This window comes from Lepisosteus platostomus, chromosome 14, assembly GCF_059453375.1.
Source record: "Lepisosteus platostomus isolate fLepPlt1 chromosome 14, fLepPlt1.hap1, whole genome shotgun sequence".
NCBI classification, from domain to species: Eukaryota; Metazoa; Chordata; class Actinopteri; order Semionotiformes; family Lepisosteidae; genus Lepisosteus; species Lepisosteus platostomus.
Window position 1 is genome coordinate 39,797,997 of NC_142624.1, and position 20,381 is coordinate 39,818,377.

The window sequence follows — 20,381 nt, forward strand, 5'->3', positions numbered from 1 at the left end:
CTTTTCAGTACTGCATATTCCCTGCATTTCAACAAGTATGTGATTGCCACACCCCACAGGTGATGACTACCCCTGTCACAAGTTTCGGCTCTTGTGACACTGCAAAAAGATATAACAGAAGAGCTCCTAAAATAATTTAATGTTTTAGTGTCCCTGCTTGGTAAACCATGAACATTCTGTACCATTCAGTTTACTACACCTGGATACAATTCTGTTTTGATTATTTTGTGCAGTTAGGTATTTTGGGGTAGAAAAACGCAGAGAAGGGCTGCACTCTCCTCGGATATTTTATATCCGTACCAACTGCTCAATCCAACTTGCACCATTTACAAATCAAAAACTCTGTGATCTTGTGACATTCTAGCTGAGCGTGACTACGGTATTAACTAATAGCTGGAGAAACCAGCATCTCTTGTGAACAAAACAGAAAGAAAAATCTTCAGACATGCCCATCAGCCCACATTCTGAGTTAAGTCCAGCAAGTATTGTTCTGTCCAAGTAAAATACATTTTGTCATAGCTCGAAAATGTTACCTTTCACAGACATATAGTGTTTCTAACCAGCAGGGAACATATGTCAACATTATCTATTATAACGCAGAAAGGGAAGGTGGGAGGTGGATGTTAATACACTGAAAGGCTATTTTCTGCAAAGAGGGTTTTGAGAAGTACAAAGCCAGAAGCCTCAGATGGTTTGCTTTTGATTTGTTGTGTCAGCAACCTGGCACCCTGGCCCCCCCACTCCTCCTCCCCTCCACTAGTAGAAACCCAAATCTGACTGCGACCTGCTGCCTAGTTCTCCCTTCTCCTTTTAGCCAACTGTCTGCAAGCTGGAAAGTTTTTTTTTTTTCAAAGACACCAAGAATAATGTCTCCACCAAAATGAAAAGAAACAAAAACATATGACCAACACAGGATGATTAGGTTCACTCCCACACATGAAGCAAGAAAAAAAAAAGCTCAGCATCTGACAATATTTAAAAAAGGGAGTGTACCTTTCAGAAGAGCTGCCTGTTAGCAACAAAAATGTTGTTTGAATATGTACACTTTTTAGCTGTTTTATATGTCTATATGTGCCAGTTACCACAAATACCATCAGAGATTTAGAGGCAGCTTGTTGGTAGAAATATTTAGCAAGATGGCAACTGCAGGACTGAAAATATGAAAAAAAGCTTAAAGTATTGCTTTTTCATCACTGAAAGCTATAAAATATACAAGCAACTGACCTCAGTGAACGCAAATACATATAATAGCTGTATAAAGTCTAATCTTTGCAATGCTTAGACAAAGACAGAAAATTAACCTGGCACGCAATTTCATCAAACAGTTTTTCTTAAGGAACCTAACCATAAACAGACATCCATATTTTAATGTAGAGGGTTAAATCTCATTTAGGCCTCGAAGTGTGATCTTCAACGCACTTACACATTAAAGCGATGTTTGTGAGTCACGAGACGGACAGAGAGCCTGCTTTACCCGGATTGTGCACTGTACACAACACCCAGAGCTGTCTAACACTTTCAGAATAAGAGGGAAATTCAATCTGCAAAATTGGTGACTTAGAAACAGTCACAGGACACCGGCTGGAAGGATCCTCTGTCACTGCCTTTCATTTAGGAGCTCACCAAAAGCCTGAGCTGTCAATATTCTCTGTGTGAACGAACGCGGTTGTAAGTTCGTGTGCGGAGGCACAGGGCCCTGAGTGATACAGCAGTGCAGCTCCAGTCATGATTGTGCAAATATTTCCTGTAATGTGTTGGTGGATTGAGTTCAAAGAACGCTGCCACCTTCTAAATGACACATTAGGTATATTACATATAGAATTCCGGATCACCGGCATTGCTCCAGTACACAACGTGTGAACGTGTTTGAATGAAAATCTCTCCCTGCATGTTCTAATCCCCCCCAACACTGGCAGCTGACACCCACAACTTTGGGTTGTGAAAAGGAAAGTGCTGGATGATGTCATCTCAGCCCCCTGCAGAGCAAGATCATCTGCCCAGCTCAAAGCACAAAGGTAGAGTAAAAAACCTCTGGCAAAATCTTCGTTAAAAACATAGAAAAAAACTTTTTTTTTAAATGATTGCACTTGGTAATATAAACATATATTTACTTGGCCTGTATATAAAAACGTTTGCTTGCTTTTACAACTTACATGAGTAATGGAAAAGCTTGTTATACCATAATAGGATAAATAATATTTTTATTTATGGTTCTGAGTTTTTTTTGTTTAACATACAAACCTTACAATGCTTTGTAATTGTACAAATCATTGTACATTCTTTGTAACTATATGTTTAAGTTCATTCTAATTGAGAATATCAAAGTGCTGCACTACTGAGTGTCACTGAAGGTGCAGCCACACGACTTCCATCACAAAGGTTTTTGTGCGTAACTCCTGGCTACTTTTGGCATGATCCCAAAGAGCATATCAATGCGCACAACTACAAAAATGATGAATTGCATTTCACATGAAACTGGTTTGCTAAAATTATTTCTACCACATAGCTGTTTGCCAGAATAATAAGTTAGTTCTAGACTTTTTCGTTCTTTTTTTCTAACGAATGTAGGCCTCGTCACGGTTGCTGGTAATAATGTCTGGTTTGCTCAGCACCACCCAACCACAAAGACACTTTTCATGTAACCTTCTTCTTACTGTTCGGTTAGCCAGGCTCTCGCCACCACAACTGGCTGCCTAAAAAATATGTGACCCTGTGATGTCTTACACAATGGGTAACAACAGATGTTTTTTTAGTTTTTTAGCCAAATGCAACTTTTTGCACTGTGCTGTACCTTGATCCTTCTGTTCAGCTGTGATTGTGTATGGCCAAGTTTATATATCACATAAATACTCAGTTGCCAAATTGTTTGAAGCCCTCTGCTGAATAACACTGGGACTCAGCAAGCAGCAAAACAAAGCAGGAACAAGCTACTTATTAGTAAATCGTGGCATTTGTATACAGCTTTTCGACCAAAAGTACTTTACACATAGAAGTGGCCAGACTTCATCCACTTCTGAAGTGCGGCTCCACATACTGTAGGTGACACACTGCAGCTACAGTCCCTGTAACACTGGCCCCACTGCACAGACCAGGGGAGTGAGACATTGCTCCACCAGTTGACAAAGGAACTTTAGAGAGGCCTGGAATTTAAGTGGGACACCAGGGTTAAAACTCTGCTCTCTCTTGAACAGTGACATGAACTGAGTGACCAAGTAATCAGGGCCTTAGTTCAATATCTCTTCTGAAGGACAGCGCATCCTATAGCTCTGCGTCTCCTGTAACCATACTGGTTTGTAAATTCTGGGCCTGAGGTAGAACCACCAACTACATGTCCACCAGCAGCAAACTGGTTTTCCTTGAAGGTCTCTCTTCCCACTATTAATCACATCCAAGTTTACTTAACCTCAGAGGTCTGGGAGATCTGCCTACAAAGTGGTGAAGCTTCTGAAATGTTTTCTGCTCAATCCCATTCTCCTAAGATGATCACCAGCTGAAGCTGTGATGGAGGTACTGTTGTGTGGGACTTCACTGTGGGTTCCACTAGTCTGAGTTCTGCAATGCAAAGAGAAGGAGGGCTGTCGCAGTCTACTCAAGGTAGCCATGCATTTCCTGTCAGTGAGATACTGTAGCCTGTTAATTTTACTAGACTCGCAAAACCAGAGGGTGACAAGGGAAAGCAGGAGAGGTTTTTAATGGAAAGGAGCCAGGAATAAAAGTTTACTTTAGAGATGATGAGATATTCAGATTTTTATCAGAGTTTTTATTCCTCTTCTCATAATTCATACATTTATTCCTATTTTTTATAGAAAATAATAGAAAAGCATAACAAAATGCACTTAAAGAGAAACATATTTTCCTGACATATATTTTTTTTGAACCATACCATTTCTGAAGTTATCCATTTGTAACTCAACAAGCACCTTCATCTTACGCGAGTGTTATTTTCATATTTTTCCACACCGTAACATAAACACAGACATTACAGTAGAGCGTTAATAGTGCAAAGTCTTAAATTCAAGACTGGGCTTAATCGGTTTTCCCTTTTTAATTAAGAATTTAGAAATCTCTGTTATTATCTGTTTGTTTACATCTATTATACTGCAGTAAATTAGAGCTGTGAAGTTCTATTTTTAAGCTGGGTAAAAATGCCTGCCTGAGTATGAAGAATCATAACAATATAGATATCATTCATTTCCAGGCCAATGGAAGAATACCCTCTCAACCCAGTTGACGTAAGGGAATGCCCTGCACTGGCAGATGGAAGCATCTGAACCTTTTTAGTCTTAAAAAGAGACGTTTGCGATGGGACCTGATACAAGCGTTCAAAATCCTTAACACAGCCAACGCAGTGGACCTCCTCAGAATCAGTAGTGAAACATGAGCCATGGGACATAACAGGAAAGAACAAGGAAGTGAGCTTGGAGCTGAGAACAGGAGATACATCTTCAGACCAAACGGCTGTGGGAGTATGGACAAACGCCACAGCCATGCTGTTGAAGCCGAAATCCAGGTTTTGTTGGGGTTTGTTCTGAGGAAGAAAATAAATAATTGGATGAGATCAATTAGCTACTAACCACCAGTTGGGCTAGATGGGCCGAATGGGTTCCTGTCATTTGTAATCGTTCTTACGTTCTTGTGCGCATCAGGGAAACGAGGCAAGGGCAGCAAGCCACAGGTGTATGGAGGGCTGTGATCTGGGTCCAGACAGGAAAAACCCTTAGAACAATTTACTATTGCATCTGAGCAGGATTCACAATAATAGGGATATTTGTCACCAATGTTTTTTTTTCCAGAATTCCATATCAGAAAAAGTGAATGATTATTTTATTATTGTGTTGTCGGATATTACTGAGGTTTTTGATAGTTAGGTGTATTTTTTCCACATTATAAGTCTAACAAAAAAAAACAGCATGAACAGAACTGCACTTGGAGTTAATAGCAATATTTACTGTGTATATTATTCTGGTTTTTTATAGCCATCTCTTACTTTATGGAAAACAGCACGCTTGTGCTAAACTGAATAAAGGTTGCAATAATGGGCAGTTATTTAACTGATACTGTGGTCTCAGGTCAATGGAGGTGAAAAGTTTGCATATGTCCAAAACAGGGAGATGGGTGTTGACTGATAAAGAAAGTTAGATTAAGGTCACTCTGACTGTAGTACCTTTAGCAGTAGATAAGTGTTTTATTTTATATTTTATGATATTACATACAAGTGGGCTGAAGCTTTTGAGTTTGTCCTCACCAACTGAAACCTGAAGGTGAAACCTCAGAAATACCGCTGATCACTATATGTTGTGCAACTTGGTTTTATCAGAAAACTGTTTCTCTGTAGAGAACCTATCCTAAAAAGGCGATTTGTATTCTAAAATATTTTAGTCAGATTTTTGAGTTTTAGAGTACTGTTCTTCCCAAAAAAGCTTGCGTTTGTGTTGAAAGGATTAATTATATACATTGAACTATTTCCTTGGAAGTTTAAAACCACTGAAAGGATTACGTGTAAAAGGTAAATGTTAAAACAAAATTAAGTAGAATTAGGTATAGTTTCCCACGTCAAATGCAAATCATATGTCTGTAACTCTGCCACAATACAATTTTTAATAATAACACAATCTTAAAAGCAAATCACTTGGTAGCGTATTGTGTACTGAACGATTATAAGACTGAAATTGTAAATTACATTTTATTCATTATTGCTCAAATATAGTACATTGTATCCAGTTTAATCTTGGGCCTTTATAATATAAGTCTATAAGATTTCAATAACTAAAATATTTCACCATTAATTTGAAAGGAAAGTGCACAAAGATAAAAGACACATGATGCTACAGTTGTCTTTAAGACAAAGAGGTGGTGATCTAATTTTGTGTATCATATTTTATGATAGTCCTAGTCTCTATATATTTGAACTTGTTTGTAAAATGAGTCAAAGATTTTGATATTTTAGTGATCAAAGCAGTTTTCAGGAGACTCAATCTTTTGAACAAATATAAAAATAAGTATGATAATTTACAAAAAATATTCCATGTAACACACTGTAATGTACAGTATCATACTTAATGATGGAATCCTGCATTTCCATACAATAACATAATTGTGTTTTGTATTTCCCAATGCAAAGCTTGAATGAAGGCAATTGTAGTTACTTTTGATGTTGAGAGATGTGTGTTTGAGTACTGGTCATTTTTAATCATGCTATCGGCTAAACAGAGTGATAGAAATCGTTACTAAGTGAAAACGTATAATCTAGAACTTTATGACAGTTTGCTCTCCTGTTGAAATGGATCTACAATAAGTCAAGATAAAAAGGATGAGCTATATTGAACTAGTCAGACTATAGAAAATAAAACTTAACAATACGTTAAGTCTCATTAATTGTCAATGTGTCCACCCAAATACTCCTTAGCAACCGTTTTCTTTGGGAATGCTACACAACGTTAGTCTAAACACCTGACCCAAAATTACACGTAATTATAGTCCCTCAGTATTCCCCACCTGCTGCCCACAGCCATGATATCATGTATTACCTAATATTATAGGGGTGAGAACATGTTCACTGGGGACTTGACCTAACTGCCGATAATGGACTGTATCTGTGTCAGTATTTTCCAGCTTTGAAAACTAACCTACAGCAATTCTATTCAGGAAGGTACCTTATAAGATGCTTGGCTGCACCGAGCACATAAATAACAAAGAGCAGGGTAGATAGCTAACAATTGTGAATTGCTTTCCCAAACAAACCTCCTTGGTGAGAGAAGTGATGATATATACTGTGGATACATGGAGGTGCAGTGACTTAATACAGCACAAGGGAATACGTTTTATAGCAGCCTTGTAAATGTTGCAAACTGATGTTTTCAATTATAATGACTCAGAATAGGAGTTCTACCCTTGATGGCTAAAATAAGCACAGCCCTTTATATTCCAGTACTCTGAGCTTTAATGACTTTTCGCCAAGTCATAACTCAGATGTTATATGGGAAAATATGTTTTATTACGAGAGCATGGAGGTGAGACACACCAAAGGAGACCCAGTTCAACTAACCAAAACCACTTATCAACTAACACCTTCCCTGAACTGTCTTAAAGGACTAGTTCACTTTGCTATAACTGACAATAGCTGACAGCCTTTTCACAATAATGTTTTACAAGACCTAATACCCTTTCTTCTCAAATATAAAGAATAACCGGTGCTGTTGTACCAAATCATGTCTTTGTTTAACTCAGACCAGCATTAGAGGATACCTGAATAACAATTATATATATACAAATGATTTAAACTAATAACATAAGGTACATTAATAAAATATGGTTAAAATCACCAGATAGCTTCTGATACCTTTCAGAAAGCATTTCCTTGATTCCTTTTAGTACAGACTTTCACTTAATAAAGATTGCTTTTTAATGGCCTATCTGTGTTGATTACATTGCAAAATGCTTTAAGGTGTTTTAGGCAGTAGAAGATGTCCTCATTGACGGTCATAATATGACTCTGCAGCAATAAGGACATAACGTTTAATAACTTGCCCTCTGCAAATGGCTAGTGTTCTCCTTCACACCTTCTTCCAGCTCAGTTTAGCTACTGATTGGACGCTACTGAGAAACAGTATTGTCAAAGTTCAGCCCTGGACAGATTAGCTAGTATACACTGAAGTACACCCAGGTGTCTAAAGATATTGCGCATACCAAACACAAAATACAGGAACTGTGATTTAAACATCTTTAACAATGTTTTATCTTAAACATTGCCAAAGAGTTTCTACTATTTTTATATGGTAATAAATGATGATTGATACTCTTACATCTATTAATACATCTATCAATAAAAGAACAAGAGTAATACAATGGAGCACTATCTCATAGATGAAGGGATTAGCAGTGCTTTTTTTTCTGGGAAACTTCACCACTATAATTTTTGGGTAAACCCACAGTTCACAGCGCCATGAAGTTATATCTCATCTACTACTCTACCTTCATTAACTAGTCTGTAGCAGTGAGGAATGTGCTTGCAGGAAGATGGCTGTAAACTTTATAAGGTTTGACAGCAGAGTTGACACTAACATGACCCTCTGGTTACTCCCTATCAAGCTTCTGCTGTCTGCAACTGTCCGGTCATACATGGGAAGAAGTGTTTGGGCTGCTTTACTCAATCTCTTCCTTTGTGCTCCAGCTCTACCATTCCTAATAGATAATCTGCACTTGGATGTTTCAGCCAGGTTATCTAACAAGAAACAAAAGACTAAAAGAAAACAAAAAAATATTTTCTACCCATCTGATCATGGTATTTTAAACATTCTTCAAACTATGTTGTCCTATGGGAATGTAAATTAGGTGGACTTTTTTAAAATAACACCTTAAACTTTTAGGTTTTACCCCCAGACAAATTCCACTAGCCTTAGAAACCATCATGGGATACCACAGATCTTGGCGGGCCACTAAATTTGTTTAGTGGCTGCCCTTCTGGCTACCATAAGGACAAACTGAGTTTACATTCTAAAAAAAAAATTGTGTAACTGTTTTTGCCAAGATTCTGGAAACTTCAGCTCAGAATCTCACATTTGTTTTTGTGGTCAAGCTGGAAAGCCAGCATCTACCGAGTCAAAGACACTGAATTGCTCTCAGCTAATATTTTCATCTTTACTGTTTGTTTTAAATCCCCTTACAAAAACAATACGGGAGATCCCAGGTACAAACGCACTAAAATCTGATGAAATACAATGATGAAGCAATGTTTGCTTTGGTTTGCTTCATATTTTAACCTTCCGCCTGGTTACTTTCGAGACAGATTTGTGCTGTGGTGGAAGATTTTCTGCCAGTCTTCTCTCGTTGGGTTTTGATGTTTTCCTCTACATCAAGGCGGCTGTTGCTCCCTCGCAAGAGAAGGTTTAAGTAAATTTATCACTCTGAGAGTGACTCAACACAAACAGGAAGTCTTCATCAGCAGACTCACAGTCAAGACAGATATTAAAGGTAGTGAGTGGAAGAGAGCTGCCTTGCCGTCTGGATCCAGACGCATTTATCCCTCCTGCTTACTTATCAGTGTGCCCTGTAAATCTACCTGACAGGCCTTTACAGGTACTGCTAATCCCACTGATTTCATTCATTTCTGTAACTGGCAGGAAGCCCTCTCTCGGCAGGGAGTTCAAGTCTTATCCTTTTTGTTGCTGTTACTATAGAGGCCTACGTATGTTGAAAGTGATGAAAAATACTGCTCTGATCCTTCCCAAGACATGAGGAGTCAAAATACACTATGGATACCACCTAAATTTATCATTTTAAAAACCTGTCCTCAGAGATTTAGCACACTACAGACACCAGTTTGCAATATGTTTGCATATATATACATAACACGCTATAATAAAATCCACAAATTTACTGAAAGGTTTAAATTGCAAAGATGTATTTTTTCTTTGCAATTTGTTTTTGTAATATACGTAGGGAGAAGGAAAGTATTGTCTAGACTCATTCTTTTCTTATTTACACATTACAATTCACTTAAATCCACAAAATATTGTAGTATAAGCAATATAAGCAGTATAAGCAGTTAATATAAGCAATACATACACAATTTCAGCAAACAACACTTTAGCATTTCTACTGATGTAACTGCTAAGTATCCCTATCTTTTTGTTTACATGTTTTTAAAGAGAGAAACACACATATCATTGCTTGATTTAACTATCTAGTATTACTGCTAATTAATTCGATCAGTACCATGTAACATTGTGAACTTTGTTTCAAATTCAAAAAACAATATGATGGATTAAACTGATTACTTTAGATATCTGAAATACCATTAAAATGTCCAACTTAATAAAATATTGTTTTTTGTTATGTTTCATATTCAGAAAAAAAGTGTAAAAGAGATTAAAAGGCTAATTTAAAAATGATGCAATTGCAATTTGCACATTTAGTTGCCCCTGTACCTAAATTATCTGTGCTAAGAAACTGGATACATGTCCAGTTTCTTTACCACTTTAAGGCTCAATGTGTGCTGTGCCCCTTGCATTTCCTTAATTCAGTCTTAACTGGGACCTTGTCTATATGCATGTTTATATCATCCTTGCTTCTTGAGGAACTCCAGGAAAACACTTGAGGCTTTCACTTGTCCAAATTAAAGCCCTTAAAATTAACAGACATCAAAATCACTAATGATAGTGGGGATATTGGGAATATTTACACACACAAACAAATTTGCATCCAATACAGCAGGTGTGTGTGTGTATTTATTTCTGTCCTAACATTTTTAAGACCGTTGAACTGACATTTTTAGGTTTCAGACATGACTAAGGATCTTAAGCTGTTGTCTCACATTTTGTTGTCCCTTAATCACTGATAGGAGCACTTTGTTTTATTATCATACCTTCTCTCTCCACTTCCTTCCTGAGCTAGGCCCTCTGCTAACTGTCCTTGCATTCTTCCAGCCGGGCCCGGGGCCCGGTCCTCCAGCTCCACCGATGGGAGAGGAAGAGCGGAGGGGAGTTTGACAGCCCGCAGGTTTGCGTGCAGTTACTGGCCAGTCACATCCTCCTGCTTTCCATTGAAAATCAAGCATCACCTTATCGTTTCCTCACCAAGATTAGGCCCTGTTTCCTGAGGACTACTTCTGAGGTGAAATCAAGTTGCAAGAGGGTTAGGGGGTGGGGGAGAGAGCTGAAAAGTCCAATCTGTCAAACTGCATTTAGAAAAAAAAAAGGCAAAAAAAAAAGCACAGAAGTGAGCATATTTAACAGGACCTGTTTCCTGCACTCAGGAGGGAAGAATGCTCACTACCAGAGCTGTGTGTATAAGGAGATCTGCGCTGGTGTTATCTCTGACCTGCAGCTTAGCCCTTGTGTCTCAGCTGCCAAAATACTCCTATTCAACATTGTGCTGAGTTCATCAATGCTTCATGTGTCAGGATCCTAACAGGAAAAAGCAGGACATACAGTCACTCTGTTCCGATGCCTGGGGACCCTATGACAAGCAAAATCCCCCTGCAGCCTGTCCATATCAACCTACGGCAGGTCAGAACACACAGCTTCTCCACAACCACAAGCTCCAGCCCACGCCCTTTCCCCCTGTCAGGCCTGTCATTTCACTGAGCATCCAGCCTGCTTTATCTGAAAACCTGAAGTGAATATGACAATTGAGAAGAGCTGCCAAGGACTGGTTTGTTTAAATTTAGCAATAACTTGGCAGCCTAACGCTCAAAACTGCTAGGTACAATACTAACTCACTCGCTGCGCTGCGCTGTCCTGTGTGCGCAGATTCCATGTGGCTCAGTAGATGTGCATGAGGAGGGTTTTTTTTGTCTGTCCTTGCATGCTTGTGCCTAGGGGGACATAATTATGCAAAAGTCACAGACAAAGAAAAAAGACAACAGTCTTTAAAATATTTTTTCACATCTCATCAATATAGATTGTCTGAGATTCTGTATCAAAAGAGAAGTACTTTGGAATGAACAAATGGTAAACCCCTGTGCTGTGATGCACGTTGTGTTCATGATAATGCAAATTGTAACTAGTGAGAAGGAACAATATGAAGTCGTACATACTCTAAGTATGAAGATTTCAGTCTACTGAATGATCTGAATGCCAGTGGTAAGCTGAGCAAAGCTGAATGTTAATAAAACAAACACCACATGTGCAGCTCATAGAAAATAACACAATCAACAAAATATTTAACAAAACAGTCTTCAAAGTTTCATACAGAAACAACGCAGACTCCTTTCCCCCACATTTTTGTGTGCTACATTAGTAAAGTAAATCTCACAATTTACCTATTTCAAGAGCTACTTGCCTGAGAATGTGACAGTTCTGTGGAGTGAGTCTTATTATACAAATGGCGTATGATTTGAAATCATATTTGTTAAATAGGTCTGAGCATTGTACAAAACGAAATGGGGCATTTTCCTGAAATACCTTTCCAGTGCACATTATTTTTCTAATGGATTGAATCAGATTGGAATGAACATTATAAAACTGCATCATGCGTGAGATCTCCAGTTACCTCCAATGTATAACCTTAATGAAATCATCCACAGTGCAGTGGTGCAAATGTTAAGCTTTAGTCTTAAATCTTAACTCATAGGCATGACTCCCTGTGAAGGCTTACAATTTAAGCAGATTACCTGAGGTGCATTTTGGAGCCCAGTACCTTCTTTGTTAAAAAACAAAACCTTTTTCATGTAACTTTATGACTTGGCCATATATTATTATGTATTATTATTGTTGTTGTTGTTGTTGTTGTTGTTGTTGTTGTTGTTGTTGTTGTTGTTGAGCAGTTATTAAAACTGTTTAATGTGTATCCTGTGTACAAAGTACATATCAATATATTTTAAACATAAATAAATTATTTTGAGTTTGTTGTGTACGTGCAAACACTACAGCTTCAAAGAAAAAATATTTCTATAGTAAAGTTCCTTCAAGCATTATGTTAGCTCATCATAGTCGTAAGCAATTACTATGATGAACTAGTTTTGCATTGTGGCTAATAGGTTTTTAGTTCTTGTGCTTAAGCAGTCTTTGCTAGGGTAATGGGATTTACATTTAAGGGCTCTGTTCAAAATTAATGCTATCCAGACAATAGTAGTGTGCCCTGAGTCAAGTGTTATTAACCTTTAGCCTGTGAAAATTCATGCTCTTCTATTCAGGTGAAATAAATGTGGATGGAATGACTAAGTGTGATGTTTAATGAATAACTGTATCTGAACTTCACACTTGATAAGGAAATAATCTTGTGTTTCTAATTTTCTGTTTGTTTGGGTCAGATTCCTTTGTGAACCACACCATAGCATGTCATTGACCATGATATCCTGCAAATTATAAAGTGATTACTACGTGACTTGTCTTTACAAAATGTTAAGAGAACAGACTGACTGGTGTCACATCAGCACAGAGCTCGGCAGATAGTTTACCACTTTGAATGTCAAAAGTAAAATGCTGCACATATAACAATGCTTGGAGTAACTGTACACAAACGCGACTTGTAGCCATAACATATTTCATTACTTCCTTGGTACTAACTAGGCCACTGGAGCTTCTGGTTCGTTTTGTAAAGCCTGGCTATACCCCATTTGGTTGCTTCATTATTGCATGCCTAGAAATGCCTCACTCTTTTCCAGATAACACAATTCATAAGAAGTCACAAAACAAATAAAATGAGAAGCCAAATGCGAGGGGCAGAGAAAGACGATAAGTGTCGAAAAAGAGATTTGGGGCATTAAACCACCTGGCAGAGCTGGCACACTGAACCGCTCCCGTGACGTGACGAAATGAAACAGGTGCACAGGTACACATTCTTGAGCTTTTCTGTAACAGCCTCATCCAAGCACAGGCATGCCCCGACAGGTGCAAAAGTTCAAGTTACAGAGTTGAAGTGGCAGAATAAATGCATGGCATTAGAGTCTGACGTGCTCACTGAACAACCGGGGATGTTAATAACTGGCAAGGTACACTAATCTCTGATTGCAACATTTGGTTTACCTTAATCTGGAGGGACAGCTGTATTAAAGAGGGAATTATACTAATCAGTTCAAGGCCCTTGCATATAAAACTTCCCATTAGGCTTAAAGTACAACAGCTTACCACTCATTCTCTAGGAGCTCTACATCTGGTTCTGAATAAGGCCGTCTCTAATTTGCAAGGTACAATCTGAGATGGGGGGGTGGGCTTGAGGGGTGGGCACTGACAGTTGTGGGGGGATGGGAACAGGAGGGAGGAGCAGGCTCCTCAGTCTATGAGAATTTCGAAAACACAAAGCCAGCTTTGAGGCATCTACAGCAGCGTAGCCATGTGTTATCGTCCTCCGGTCATTTTTACTTCTCTCTCTCGCCGGAGGTGTCCAATAAAAAATAAAACTGGTGTCTACGAGCAAAAAAAAAAAAAAAAAAAAAAGGCCTGGTACAAAGCTTGGCTTTGTTATCTTAAGTCAGAAGGTATGATAGGCTATGCCATATGGCTATAATCCTGCAATATCTCCGATCACCTGACAGGAAACCTTCAGACAGAGTGACCTTATTTGGCAGGTCCCAGGTTAGGGCTGTGAAAGGGAGGGGGATCTGTTTCTGCTGGATCCAAAGGTTTGCGTTGATTTTTTTGAACCCTGCAAACTATAAATCCGACTGATTACTCTGCACTCTTTTGCTTGACTGAGCCTTTACAATCAGACGTCCCTGTTAACAATAAGCCCCTGATGAATCAAACATCTATGGCATTAGTTTCACCTAGCTGCCTCTTTCCCAGGCACCGCAGCTCTTTGTCAGACCTTGTTTGATGAGAAAAACTACTGACACTTGGTGCACCTATTGATAAACAATTCTGTAATGAGGGGCCAAAAAAAGCCAAATAACTTGATTAGATCTGTGCAAGCTAACTGCTTCAGCAGCGTTCCCAGGTTAAGGTAGATGTGTCGTTTTCAACATATGAAACTGGATAAAATCTGCTCCAGTCATGTCAAACTTGTCTTTCAGTAATTAAAAAATAGCATATAAATGCAAGCAGGTTAATTACCGAAATTATCCAGATTTCTCTCAAAGAATGGGTAATTAAAAATCAATTTCTATTTTAATCTTTTCCATTCTTCATTTCTTAGGCATATAAAAGATGTGTAGGATTGAAGGTAACAAAAGAATTTTGAACATTAAACTTTGAAAACAGATTGTTTTTTTTTTATTTTATAGTAGCAAAATCTAGAAATTTTAGTCTTTATTTCATTTTTTATTTCTTGAGAGTATTTCAGGTGTGGCCATTCGAAGAATAATAATGACTGATTAAAAAGTTAAGCTCTTTTGACAATTTGTTTTAAAGCACTCCTTTATGACATGGTAAACCACATGACTACAAAATAATCGTTAAAAAAACAATAATATTAAAAGCTTGTGTCAATTTTATAATAGGAAAATGGTTTTAATATATCTCTGCATTTCCTGTAAAAAAGGCAAATTAGAAGAACAATAATCTAACCACCTTTCTAAAAATATGTCATTATAAATAGCATTCCACCTTAAAAAACAAGCCTAGACAATAAGCTCCAGGATCTGTGGACCATGCAGTGTCTGGCTGGAGATCAAGCCTAAATTTACTGTGACACTGTTTGTGACACAAACACCTATTTGTTAGCATGGAGCTAAACAGACTGAAAAAAGGTTAGTTTGTCTTACCCATGATGCTTTATTTTGTATATACATTAAAAAAGATGATGAAAGGGGCTAAGACACTATTAAGGGCTATGTTTCAAGGTGTGACGCCGTGCTTTCTTGAGAAAAAATGTAAAGCATATGTATCTATCTCAAAATACTGTACCTTGTGCTCAAATTAGCAGTGCTTTTAGAATAAATGTAATAATTTTAAATGCTATTAAAAGAAAAACTTAGTTTGTTTTATATATATGACTTACTTCGTGTGGCATATCATAGTATTTGAATATTATGCAAGAAACACAAGAAGCACTTTATTCTATTAATTCATTTGAAGCGCAATGTGACATGGTACCATTATTAGTTAAAGTCCTTTTTTGTAAGTCGGGTTAGCACAGAAGATCTCAAATTATGATAGATGAAAGTATGTAAACACAAGATATCCCATACAATTTAAAACTCACTTGTATATACAGAAGCTCTTGTGGATAAGAAGATCTTTTAACAAATAGAAAATAATGCTTTAATGAGAAACATCAAAGTGTTAAAAACTTATCAGAGAAAAACATTTTTTTAGAAAGCTGAACATTTCCTCATACACTAAAATGCATTAGGATTTGACTTTTAATATATTTTAATTATACAATCTAAGAAACTGAATAGCTGTTCTCAAGTTACCCTTACTGGATTCATGGAAAAACTTACTGCATGTTGTACTTTACACAGTAGTTTTCCTGAAAAATATTTTTCCTGCCATTGTCACATGAATTCCAGCAAATTTGACACAGTCTTTACAGGCCTGTATTATGTAAAGTTCTGTTTTCTTGTCTGGGGCAAATGGTAAAGTAAAGTCTTGCCTTTGCCATTAAATTCAGACATTTAAACTGGATGATATAATAACACACATCTTCAATTTATCACTGATGCCTGAGAAACTCATGCAGAAGCCTTGCTCATACAGAAGCCTTTACTTTTTATCGCTTGGCTATTTGATTTTCTTTTCAGTTGTTCTCAAGAGCTCCAAACAGCTCTTAGTAATCAGTACAGCCACCAGTTGTCGAGAATCTGCATGCTGGATGTCATGGACACCCGCGATTTCTTACATGGGCAATGTCCTGATACTGCTCTTAAAGAAAACGACTCAAACAGGAGAAATTCTTTCCTTTTAGTCTTACACATGTTTTGAGGCCCCAGAAGGTCAAGTGCTGAATGAAACAATGAACTTAATCTGACTGTGCCTCAGGTGAAAGCACTCCAATAAAGCTAACGATGCCAGGAGCCTCATGTTTCAGACACTGGCCCTGATATTAAAGTGACCATTCTCTAGTGAATCAGCCACTGAGCAGTGCGAATGCATGAAATCATGACTGCGATCCTTCAGCAGATCTCTCAGAGTGGGTCTTTGAACAGCCAGTGTAGTGGCAATAGTAAGGCTGCCCCTGTAGTTGGGAATATCCTGCAATACTTTTCACGTATAGTAAAATATACCACTGGTAGCAGTTACTAGCAGGGAACATGTGATTTGACATAACTTTGCACAGACTTCACTGGTTCATCCTCCAGGCCACTTATTTGGAATTTAATTCCGTTTCATGCGGTTTCAAGATTTCAAAGAAGTGGTTTAATCTATATTTTGTAAAAAACTGTAGCGATTGTAATGTGCAGCATATTACAGCAAACTGTTACAGTTTCCATAAATATTTAATTATACAAAATAAACTATTTTTCCTCTTAACAATATCTAAAAGTAATTACAATATTAAGCAACATCATACAATATTAATAAAATCATATATTTATTTTACAAATAATGCCCTACATAAAGTCAAATGTTATCCCTTCATGATAGCTTTGTATTGGTTATTACAACAGTAATAATCTCCAGTATTTAATATAATTACATCTTTAATGCAAAAACTTGTTGACTATAGAGCAATAACATTTTATATAATGTGAGGGAAATCATTCTTTTTTTCCAGTTAGCCTTGTTTATTCATTAAAATCCTCCTGTTATTAAAAATATTTTAGCATTGTTTCCTGACCATTTTGAGAGAGCATTTTTCCTTTTTATCTATCTCTGCATTTTATGAATCTCTCAAACTTTAAGTGAGAATGAAATTTTGACATGCTGATTTAAAACAAAACATTCATTATTACAGTATGTTTTTATCTTTGTTTCATCAATAAGCAGGCAAAGCCTGCTGAACCAAAGTTTTCGGAAACTAATTGGTGCTTTTAAATAGGTTTCATTTAGCCTTAAAAAAACAACTAAAGGCAACTCAGGTTTTTTGGATTTTTTTAAGACCTGGTATTTCCAGAGCACCTTTAGGAAACAAACCTGTGCTGAGAAAAAAGAAAAAAATAACAAGTCAACATTAATTGTGACTGGCTGGAACAAAATGCCTAAATCAATACAATGACGGCTCATCTGCTTGTCATTTAACCATTACCTGGGAGACACACACCTCCTGCTGTGCCTGATTTTGATCCAGATTTACAACTGCCTCTATCCTGAAGAAATGTACTAAGCCAGATCCATCCCAGCTTCCTTTCTCATTATTCTGTTTGCCCTTAATATCTCCTTTTATTTCCCCATGTTGAGCTGCTTCGCTCCTTATTTATTCACCTTTGCTGCTGAGAAATTGCATTCAAGGCTGACTGAGAGCACACAACCAAGTGTCGGTGTAAGTGAACAGCATGTAGGTTTCTAGAATACACATGCAGCAACATTCATATAGCTCATATGAAAACCAAATCATTTGAAAAACATTCTGAGCCCAGAGCAGCTTTGAAGTGGTTTGTCTCTTAAGAGATAACTTTTAAAACCAACAAAACTATGCACAAAGGCATACACAAGAATTTGATTAGGCAACCAACTGTTGTAGAATATCTGTGTCCAATAAACACTTTTCAGGGTTTCACATATTTATGTACCAAAGGGGTAAATTTTGGTTTGTGTCCACTTTCATAGAGTAAAAATACATTTGTAAAAATGTATAATACCTCCTGTAGAAAAAGTAAATATTTACTTTTTACTCTAGAAAAAAAACTTTTGTATCTGATGTGCTTGAAATTTTATAAAAGAAACTCTTTACATTGGTGCATGAATCATTTATTTAATGCACCAGAAAAAATGATGTTGATTCCTCATTTCTTTATTGCTTACTGCTTGGCCACCTTAAAAATTAAAACTCTGCGTTAAAAAAGATTCAGTGCCCCTAAATGTCAATAGACATATTTTCTTAACTTTCAAAATTTATAGGTGAAACATTCATGCATTAGTCAGTTCATGAAACTGAAACATTTTTAAAAAACTTTTTAAAGGATGTTTTTATATGCTTAGATGTCTGAATTAAAAAAATCAATTTAAACGTGAAACAAAAGTGAAAATGAAAAAAAAAACACTTAGCTTTCTGTGTTGAATCAGACGGTTTTACCTCTCTCCAGTATTTAAATTCAAGTTGGTTTTATTTTCAGAACGTGTGATTAATCAATGTTAATTTCCCAGGATTAGTTAATTCTGGCTATTACTCATTCCACTCATTTCCACTTACATGGGCATTATACAGATTTAGATTAGGGATATGTTTATGTTGACAGCAAAAGCTGGATTAGTTCATTTATGGTAGGAAACTGAGTGATTGTGAGGGAGGGTAAAGTGTAGCAGAAGTTGGCTTTCTCACCAGACAAAAGGCAGTTCCCCACGCACGTCCACATGCACTCTTGTGCAGACGAAGAATTCTGGGGATGTGCATTGTCCTACCGAGCAGACAACTAGCAAAGCAAAAAGGACAGACAAATAGCTCCAGAGGTGACAAGGCAGGGAAAATGAGGTGGCAGGGGGAAGGGAGGCAGAAGGGAAATGATACAGGGCAACAGATGACTAGTATTATCCTATCAACCTGCTGTTAGCTTATATTCGGCCACCCTCCTCTCTCTCCTGCATTTGTTAGGTTACCCAGTGCAAGAGGTCTTCACTGGCAGTAAAACAAGGTTATAATGATGGCAAATATAGGGTTTAAGGTATAGAATAAAAAACAAACTCCAAAAGACCACTGCAGGGGGAGTTACCTCTGCACAAGGTTTCATTTTACTCACTGGCTGCAAATCAGCATTTTCAGTGGACAATAGGCGCAGCAGTGGCCTCATGATTGCTTCTTTTCAAATGGTAATGGGCATCCTAACTCCTCTGCCAGGTTTTTCTTAGCAAAGGACAAATTACAGTTTACAAGGCAGAGAGAAATAAAAAAATCTGAGCTGAATATCTTTTTTTTTATTCGACAAACTGACATGTAAATTACCCTTTAAGTGCTCCACTCTAGGGCTCTGATCATCTCCTAATTGTCGCAGTCAATTGTAGCCAACAGTCTCTTCAATCCCAGGCGCTTTGACAACAAGCGTAGGGATCAAAGCAGAATCAGCTCCCTTCAATTTCTCTCTGTTTAGGATACTACAGAAAAGACTGAAAGCGAGAGGTGGAAGGGCACCACTGTAGAGGAATATTGAGTGTGGAAAATTATTACAATAGTAATTTGTTTCATATCTTTAATGGCATATATTCATCGGAACTCTTTTATTACATATTATAAGAGAAGAAGCATAAACAGCTGTAGGGCTAAATGGGATCTTAAGCACTTAAAAGCTGCTGGTGTGTTGGCATACTTCTTAGAAATCTTGACAAGGCAGATCATGATTGGAATCATGTCTCACTCAGACTGACAATGCAGTGTGATTCTTTAACAATGCTCTTACTGATGGAAATAGTCCAACTACAATTTTTTTAAGCTATGTATTAGTACAGGCGATTTCAGTTCATGTTGAAATCCTGCGGTTTACATGAAAACTAAGTGCTTACCTCAGTTACATTCCTGTTCTTTTTTTTTTGAAGAAAAACCTTAGTGTACGTGATATATCTGCTTTTGGAACAAAGCTCTTGGATAATTGCCTATATTGCTTCCCTGACAGTATTATACATGTAATTATCTTTTACCTGAGATACTCTGGACTGTAAAAAGAGTGAAGTACGCTAATTACTTTCTTACCAAATTTATTTTGTATTTGTGTGTGTTTGTTTCTGCTTTGTGGCAAGATCAATTTTAATTACGTTTTTAAAGGTTTTTCGGATTGCAAACAAAATTGTCTATCATAAAAGTCTTTTCACAGCCCGAATAGATTGCCGAACATATGGCTAGTTTTATTTAAAAATACAGTCAAATTAGAAACAAGCATAATTACTTATGGTCAAATGTACTGTCATTGCCAA

General features: G+C 37.3%; 1 long non-coding RNA gene across 2 annotated transcripts in view; it reads right to left on the bottom strand.

Annotated features, from left to right (window-relative positions):
- The window catches only part of LOC148649496 (uncharacterized), a 23,124-nt gene extending 4,236 nt beyond the window's left edge, over positions 1-18,888 (bottom strand). Inside the window, exons 1-2 of one of the 2 annotated variants that reach the window (XR_015926373.1) lie at positions 18,802-18,888; positions 3,404-4,528 (exon numbers count right to left, since the gene is read on the bottom strand). This is a non-coding gene — a long non-coding RNA (uncharacterized LOC148649496). Of the gene's footprint in view, positions 1-3,403; positions 5,333-18,801 lie in introns of those variants that run through there. The other variant, XR_015926372.1, reaches the window with a different exon arrangement.
- Between the last annotated feature and the right edge of the window lie 1,493 nt (positions 18,889-20,381).